The following is a 9,857-nucleotide window of genomic DNA, read 5'->3' on the forward strand; positions in this document are numbered from 1 at the left end:
ACCTTATAAAAAGCAAGAACTTATCCTTCTTAAGCAATGTGGGATCTCATATACCACCTACCATTATCCATATCATATGGGGTATCACAATCTACCCCCCTCTTAAATTCCCGACGTTCTCGTCGAGTCTATCCATTGTAGGTGGCATGGCTCAAATCCCACATTTCTGATTGAGATAGACTCTGATACCATTTGTAACGCCCCAATGGAAGGCCCAAACCACATGGTCTATACTCCAAATGAACTAGTTAATGATACAATTAGAACCTTATAAAGGGCAAGAACTTCTCCTACCCAAGCAATGTGGGATCCCATATACCACCTACCCTTATCCATATCATATGGGGTATCATAAGCTTGATCTGCATGGGCTATATGGGCACCGTGTATATCGTTAACACCTGACAATCGAGTCATAGCAATCAAGCGTCTCAACAACCCTAACCAAGAAGAAGGTGAATTTCAAGGAGAAGTAAGCATCATCGGGAGGATTAACCACATGAACTTAATTAAGATGTGGGGGTACTGCACAGAGGGACAACACAAACTTTTGGTGTACAAGTACATGGAACATGGTTCTTTGGCCAAAAACCTCTCATCCCATGCACTTGATTGGAAGAAAAGGTTTGACATTGCCGTGGGCACAGTGCATGGCCTAGCTTATCTGCATGAAGAGTGCTTGGAGTAGGTTTTACACTATGCTGTAAAGCCTCAAAACATACTCCTAGTGCAATGCCCCATACCCGGATGGGTCTGAAAATTACTACCTGTCACTTATAAACATGTCTCCCAAGACATCCAAAATCTCCAAAGATTTCATAAATAGTAAACAATCTCATATTTTCTGAATAAACATATTATAAACTCTACAAAGTCATCCCTGCAATAATAATAATAAACCAACGGTCCACAATCTCCCAATAGTCATAACATATAAATAAACTGATAAAAACCTTAAGTCCTACTAAACCAAATACATAAGTAAATCTAAAAGATATCAGAAATCCTTCTTTTAACAATAGTACCCTAGGGTACTCGACACCCACTCCTCAGCTTAACCATGCTCACATTTCTTAATCTTGGTCCTCAGTTGAACTCTCCACATCATCTGAAAATATTATGAAGATAAGGGGGTGAGTTATTAACAACTCAGTAAGTAGAGGACATATACTAGCGTGCAAACATGAGCATTTACAAAGTACAGTATGTAGAACAAAATATTTTCTAGAATTATCATGCAGAATAAAACATGTTTTCAAAAGTAACAGAGCGATGGTTTTGAGACAAGTAAAACCCAGAGTACTTTCGCATAATATAACCTGAGCATCATCATCACATCAAAACAGAGCATCTCACAGAGCAGAGACCATGTTTCACCCCCGTGGTATGGTTGTGCTATTCCCAGTCGCCAAACCAGGCAAAGCAAGAGGTGAAATCTTTCCCTTATTACTCTCGGAGCCCCAAGTGTGCACACAAGAAAGACCACATAAAAGCCACTTTGTTTCCAAAGTGGGTGCACTCAGAGACAGAAGTTGGTACCAACCCAAACAAAGCAGAGCAGAGTATAACAGAGCAGAGCAAAGACAGAGTCAGAGTCAGATATAAAATTCAGTACACCATGCCAAAAGTTTTCAGCTGCCATATCAAAACAAAACAAAGTACCAAAACATAACCAGATCATTCTCACTTACTGAAAAATAAATTTCGGAGCATCTTTGTAAATCAATGCATAATTTTTCAAATTCTCAATATCGCTATTTTTCATATTTCAGAGGCAACATGACAAAAATTTAGCTCATGTCTACACAATGCATATCAGAAAATGTTTTCCCTTTTTCGTACAAATTTCATGAGTAATGCACATAAGTGACCGAGGTTGGTTTTTCCCAAGTTCTCATTTCATCACAAAATATGCAAAGTTTTTAGAAAGTCAACCTTAGTCTCAATAACTCGTATAAAGCTTAGCATATGAATCCCGTTTACCTGACTCAACAGTGAATTCTCTAAATTCTGAAATTGTACTCTAGTCGTGTCACGATAACCTATATTATAAAAATTATACACACGTTAATAACTATACCAAACTAGTATACAAACTTAACTAACCAAAGCTTACAACTCTTAAGAGATAAAACTGGGTAAGTCAATCAATAGCTAAGTTTATAATGGTCCAAAAATCAATCATAGCTGCACAACCACTTAATTCAACCCCAAATAATGCCACAACACACGGCACGCCTACCCAACCAACCTTTTCACACAAATCATTCAAATAAACCATCCTAAAAGTAAACACCAACTTAAAAATAACACTCAAAACAGTCCATGTTTTTCCCCAGACAACCACATAATTTTATTATATCGCCATTACAACTCTACAATTTACACATATTTCAAAATAGCTAATAAATAATTCACAACAGGCAAACAACTTCCTCCTTGAACAATTCCAGCACCCATACCTCCCACACTTAACGCCACCACCCAAACTTCCATAACAAAACTTTCAACAATACAATTCCACAAGAATAAAAGGAGTTTCTGAAAAAGTATAGCTTCAAGAGTAGTGTTCATGATTACCTTTCACGATCTCCAAAGTAACAAACTATTGATTTGAGTAAAAAAAAAGGGCGCTGTCTAGGATTGAATCTACTCTGTAATTATCCATTAAGCAATCCATAATAACATAAACTCACTAAAATTTGGGACGAAAACTTCGAACAACAAGAGATAACAAAAATCAAATTTAAAGAGAGAGAGGGTTTGGCTTACCGTCGTGTAAAATCTCAGCAATCCAATTTGAAATTTCCACAAAAAATCGCAGCAGAGCGAGAGAGAGAGAGAGAGGACGTGAGAAGCTTCTGTTCTGAGTGAGGTTGAAAGTAAGGAAGAAACCAAAATACAAAGTGATGGAAGAAACCGATGAGATCATGGGAATTGGGAAGAAAGAGAGAACGAGAGAGAGAGAGAGAGAGAGAGAGAGAGGAGACGGAACCTTACCGATGTGAGGAGCTTCGGACCCAATCTGAACTTTCACCCAAAAACGCAGCACCAACACACTCTGAAAAATACAGGAGATTGAGAGAGAACGTGAGTCTAAAGGAAAAATACGAAACTTGAGTAACTGAAAATGGGTGGGGAGAAGTGGGATTTTGTGGAAGATAAGATGTGGGAAAAGGAGTTAACGGGCAGGAGAAGTTTTCGAAATTTCAGAAACTAATAAGGGGAAAACAGAGAGACCGTAGGTGGAGGAAGACCTTACCTATCCACGACGCCGTATTGCTCCTTAGAATGGAGTTGGGTTTGGCCAGGGCCTGGCAGCAGCTGGGTCTTACACCTAGACTCTAACTACCAACCAAAGGTAGCAGATTTTGGGTTGTCTAACATACAAAATAGATACCTTAAGAATGCAAGCTTCTCAAGAATAAGAGGAACCCAAGGGTACATCGCTCTAGAGTGGGTTATCAATCTTCCTATCACCTCCAAAGTGGATGTTTATAGCTACAAAATTGTTGTATTCGAGATAAGGATGAAAACCAATGCCCTCGGCGCAGTTTTTGGGCAAAATCGAGACCCCACCAACGTCTACCATGAGAGCTCAGCACCGGTCGGAACCAGTCGATTGGGGAGAGAAAATCGATATTATTAGTATCTACTCGGCACGGTTCTTTTCTTCAGTCTGCTGTCGGCATCTCTGTGATGGAGGAAGAATGTCGTGTCTATTGTCGAGTGAGAGTAGAAGGCTTAGGGTTTAGGGTTGTAGAGGAAATAGTCTATATGCAAGGAAGAAGAAGACGCAAGAAGGAAGAAGAAGAAGAGGGGGGATTTATTAAACCAAATTCAAAATGGTGTCAGTGCCGTTCTATATATATATATATTTTAACTTCCATTTGGCAAAACGACGTCATTTCACTAATTTAAGTGAAACGGCGCTATTTTATATACATATATTCAATAAATAAATAAATAGAAAGGATCACTAGTTCAGGGGTTTCCCAGGGGTTCAAACTGGCACCCAACCTCCGATATTGGTTTTCCCTCAAATCCACTCTCCTGTCGACCGGTTCATTGCTGGCTCTGGCCAATTACATGCTTCAACGGCCAATCTAATCAGTTCCCGGCCTGTTCCGGCAGTTCCTGTACACCCCTAATTCGAGATGGCGATGGGAAAGCAACCAACAAAGGGTTTCCATGCTATAGATAGTGGAGGGGAGACAAAACCCAAAAGGTCGGTTGCTTGGGTGAGGGAAAAGGAATGAAGCGGCTGCAATGGCTTCCTAGCTTGAGGAAATTGTTGACCCAATACTGGAAGGCAATTACGAAAAGGGTAAGTTGGAAACTCTGGTAACAGTTGCTCTATAATGTTTAAAGGAAGAGAAAGACACAAGACCCAGCATGAGCTGAGTAGCTGAGATGCTTTTAAGCCAAGAAAATGATAGTCACAATGATCTTGTTGTTAATCTGTAATTGCGAATGATACCATTCTTGTAACAAATAGTTGTTTATGTCGCAAATAAGTATTTTTCTTGTTGCAGTGGAATTGTACATATTCTTGAAAGCCTAGCTTTGAGTGTATCATCCAACAAAGGGTCAAACTAGAGTCTATTGATCCTATTAGTTATGCATGATGTGTGTTAATTTATTTTACTCTCTCTTTGTTTTAGTCTTGAATGATTTGTATGTTACATGAAATTTTCATTTCTTTAATTCGCAAGGGTCTAACTTTGCATTATGAAGTGAATTAGGGTTTTGTATGTTTCTTTTCATTTTTTAGTTTATGTGAGTTTTCCATACTGCTAATTGATTGGGCCACTATCTATAAGTTTAGTATGGCAGCTAGGACCATTGAGACTTTGGTCATTGCTTGCTTAACCAATTGTACGTTAACTTCCAATTAAGGATCACAAGCAAGAGATACCGCAACAAATCCGAGGAACACATTTTTTCTCTAATATAAAACATATAACTCCCCATAAAAACCGGCATAACGTATGTTGGATCATATGTATTGAATTTCTATAGCTAGGTCAACGTTAGACCTTCTCAGAAATTTTGCATCATATTACTTTCTATAACGCGGCAAAACAATATTTGTAATGCTATTGATGTAGTAGGACTGAATGAAATGTTACAAATCAATAAAATATTCTTAATTCCCTGAGGGCCTGATGTACCCAAAACATTACTTATATTGTCTTGATTATCACACACTGCACAAAAGCACTAGGACAAAGAACAGCCCTAATCTAAAATAAAAATTAAGAGGAGGCCGAGAAAGTATAAGAAGGTTGTCATCGTGTTGCGAACAATCTGTCTTTGACCATGCATCCGGCCATAAACATTTTGTTTTCCCTTACCCTTAATCGATTAAAAACTTGGCCTATAATAATAAACGTCCAAGCATTGCCTGATTGGCACAACCAAATCGACATCTGGGTCGACGACAACCTAGGCTTGACCTAGGTCATGACACACCCAAACATTCCCTAGGTGCATGCGAACAAAGCACGCCTCGGTTTGTATATGTAGCATTTAAACGGACTAGTACTAATAACGTACTAACAAAACGATTTATATGATCAAAATTGAAAGCATAGAAACTAAAAACCTTAATATAAGAAATAGAGGGATTGATCAATACAAAAACCAAATCATATGTGTGCTATATAATCTGTATGTTTATTCTTCTAACTTAACATTAATTAAAGCAAAATTAGAACTCCTTTAATTATGATGGGACAGAAACGTCCAAATTACTGCTCAAAGAAGATAGCATCCTTCCACTATTTAGTTGATAGAACCTGGTCTCGGGTCACTAATTAGAGGACCAAATTCATCTCTGCAGCAGGAAAGGAGATACTGCTCAAAGCTGTGCTCCAAGCTATCCCTACCTATGCAATGGGGATGTTCCTTCTACCAGCCTCTATTACAAGGAAATTAAACCAGATACTAAGGAAGTTTTGGTGGGGTTTCAATGAAGATTTTTCAAAAATTCAGTGGGTCAACTGGGAGAAGCTTAGTGGCAGGAAGGATATGGGAGGGCTTGGGTTCCGAGACCTGAGATGCTTCAATCTTGCTCTTCTTTCCAAACAGGGATGGAGAATCCTCCAAAATCCTACATCTCTAGTGGCACAAATTTTAAAGCAGAAGTATTTCAACAATGGAAATTTGCTTGATGCTAAGCTGGGAGGTGGGCCTTCGTTTGCATGGAGAGGAATACATGCTGGATTAAGCTTGTTAAAAAAAGGCCTCATCTGGAGGGTTGGAAATGGACAGAAGATTAACATCTGGCAAGATAGATGGGTACCATCTCTACCTACACAAAAGATCTTGACCCCTCGAGAAGCTGATTGTTGGTGCGAAAAAGTCAGTGATATCATTGATCCTCAACAGAAGAGATGGCAGGAACCTATCCTATCTGAACTTTTCACTAACCAGGAAATAGAGGGCATAAAGGCTATTCCCATCAGCTTAGGAGATAGAGAAGACAAACTCACCTGGCAGTTTTCTCCTAATGGCAGCTACACAGTTAAAAGTGGATACTATCTTGGCAAAGAATTGGAGAGAGAGCAAGGAGGAGAAACTTCTGGCAGAGCTGAGAACTGCCAAGTGTGGAGGTCCATTTGGAAACTCAAGGTTCCTCCTGCCACCAAAATGTTTATCTGGAGGGCATGCAGTGAAGCCTTGCCCACTATGGCAAACCTGAAAAGAAGAAATGTGGTAAAGGATAACATTTGTTTGATATGCAAAAGGGAACCTGAAACTTCTGGCCACGCTTTATGGGGATGCCAAGACGTTTGGTGTCAAGGCCCAAAGAAAGTGCAAAAATTCTCTTTTCACAGTGACTTGGTTTTTAACATTTGGGCAGAATTGATTGGCAAGCTTGATCCAGGGGACTTAAATGAGGTGGCTGCTACAATGAGAGTGATATGGGCGAGAAGAAATGATGTCTTACATGGGAAAGCTTTTAAACACCCTCAAGAAGTCATTGTCCAGGCCAGGGCAGAATTGTCTCTGCATGAAGAGGCTTTCCAGAAGGAGGTTGATGCTAACGATGAGAACATGGCAAGAGCTCACAGATGGACAAAGCCTGCAGTAGGTGGTTTTAAAGTGAATTGGGATGCAGCTGTGCAATCGAGGCTAGGAAGAATTGGCATTGGTGTTCTAATCAGAGATCATCAAGGGCTGGTGATAGGTGCACTTCGTGCTAACAGACCTTTGAGAGGCAGTGCCTTTGAAGCTGAAGCATATGGGCTGGTGTTGGCATGTGTTTTTTGTATGGAAATTGGAATAAGGCAATTCTATTTGGAGGGAGATTCAAAACAGGTTGTGGACCAAGTGATCCAAGGTTGTCCTAACTGGAGCTTAGGTGGTTGCCTCATATCAGATGCCAAAGCTGTTCTAATCCAAGCTGCTGATTGGTCTATCTCTCATGTATACCGGGAGGCTAACATGGCAGCTCATAAGCTTGCCCAAGCGGCCCTTGAATGCACTGAAGATCTCTATGACATCGAAATATGCCCCCCTTGCATCCTTAAGGTGGTTACTGAGGAAATGAGACATTGATCCTGTTATTTTCCTTTGTTATACTGGTTCATCTTGTATATGGTTGGTTTGATTAATGAGATCAGTTTATTATCAAAAAAGAAACGTCCAAATTACATGAAAAATTAACATCAAATTGCCCTTGTTTCAGGCCTTCAAAAACAATAACTCGAGTACAAGTAACTGAATAATTTCAAACCTTAGAAACAGAGATAAGTTTATACCAAACTTAATATCTAGCATTGATCATGAAGCGTGCACATTTTTCGAATTGAAGAACCAAATATCCTAACTGTTTATACTTTTAAGGGACTAAATGTAATTTTCCGAATATTATTCATGTCATTTTTAAATATAGCAAGTCATCATTGGACATGGTGTTGATTGCTGTTTGGAGATAATTAAGATATAATGCTTCTCAATGAAAATATTTATGATAGCATAATTATTATCAGATTATGACAAAAAAAAAAAAAAAAAGACCAAGCAAGGATTGATTAAAAAAAATTAATCAAAAGTCCTTATAATCTCCTTAAGAAAAGCTCAAATTTATTAACTACTTCACGCTGGCCTATAATGTTTTTTTTTAAATGTTTCTTCCTCGTATGGAAGATGAATGATACTATATCGAAATTAAAAAAATAAAATGAAATAAAATGAAAACAGCATAACCCATACGATGAAGAAACATTAAAAAAACCAAAGTACTGTCTTCCCACATAATGTCCACAATTATTAGTTTACTTGATTGGACATCGATCGCAGTCTTTGCGTTGTGGTTTTCACTATCGCAACAAAGGAGTTTCAAAGACGGCACCAAGTTTGAGCAATAAGATATATAGTCATCTCTAACATGATGACATTTGATTAGAGTCATTTCTAGTTTATTGTATTAGATTAAATTAATGGCCCTTCAATTTCAACATTATTGCTTGCATATAAAACTTGGGCTGGACCTGAAATTGACATGGGCTTAGACCCAATTCGGATATTATATGCATGAAATTGAAATGAGCTTAGACCCAATTGAGATACCTCTATACTTAGACCCGATTCATAGGTATCTCTTGCTTGTTTAGAGGTACATGAAATTGACATGAGCTTAGACCCAATTAAGAGGTACCTCATGTCTAAGCTCATGTACCTCTCAATTGGGTACATGAGGTACCTCTAAACTAAGACCAAATGTCAACAAGGACAACATGAACTTAGACCCAATTGAGATACCTCTAAACTTGGCAGGACTGATGTACCAAAAACATTGATCCATATAACCCTCTTAATCATTACATGTGACACCCCCACTCCCCACTTAGGATTTAATGGAGATCGAAGCATCAGGATATGCAATATTAAGTTACATACACATACTCTGTACATGACAAATAAGAATGCAGTGGACCTAGCATGCTTATAGAAGTATGAAACTATCGCAGTGGAATAAGTAATTTTATCAAAACTTTGTACCAGAATAACTAATATCCCGAACTTATAATAACCATAAAACATAGAAAAACTTGTTTTGCATTCCTCATTGAAACATAAAATCTAAAACATAACATACTGTATTGGAGTGACATACTATATTGCCTCACAATCGAGCTATAGCAATCAAGCATCTCAATGAACCTAAGCAAGCATCATGGGAATGATTAACCATATGAATTTAATTGAGATGTGGGGGTATTGCGCATAGGGATATCATAGGCGTTTGGTGTACGAGTACATGGAACTGGTTCTTTAGCCAAAAACCTCTCACCTCTTGCACTTGCTAGAAGAAAATGTTTGACATTGTTGTGGGCACAGAGAAAGGCCTAGCTTATCTGCATGAAGATTGCTTAGAGTGGGTTTTACACTGTGATGAAAAGTCCCATAACATACTCCTAAACTCTACCTATCAACCAAAGGTGACAGATTTTGGGTTGTCAAAGCTACAAAAATGAAACCTCGAGAATTCAAGCTTCTCTAGAATAAAAGGAACCCGAGGGTACATGGCTCCATAGTAGATTTTCAATCTTCCTATCACCTCTAAAGTGGATGTTTATAGCTACGGAATTGTTGAATTGGAGATGGTGACGGGAAAGGGACCAATAACGGGTGTCCATTCTATAGACAATAGAGGGGAGACAGAATCCAAAAGAATGGTTACTTGGGTGAGGGAAAAACAGAATGGAGCGGCTGCAATGGCTTCCTAGCGAGAAGAGATTGTTGACCCAATACTAGAAGGCAATTATGAAATGTGTAAGATGGACACTCTAGTAACAGTTGCTCGGGAGTGCTTAGAAGAAGAGAAAGACGCAAGAGCCAAATGA

The 9,857-nt window shown here is 38.7% G+C and overlaps 1 pseudogene; it reads left to right on the top strand.

The window, feature by feature from the left end:
• Positions 1–361: 361 nt before the first annotated feature.
• Positions 362–9,857, top strand: LOC121242169 (annotated as a pseudogene).

The sequence above is a fragment of the Juglans microcarpa x Juglans regia genome, chromosome 8D, assembly GCF_004785595.1.
Source record: "Juglans microcarpa x Juglans regia isolate MS1-56 chromosome 8D, Jm3101_v1.0, whole genome shotgun sequence".
Classification (NCBI taxonomy): domain Eukaryota; kingdom Viridiplantae; phylum Streptophyta; class Magnoliopsida; order Fagales; family Juglandaceae; genus Juglans; species Juglans microcarpa x Juglans regia.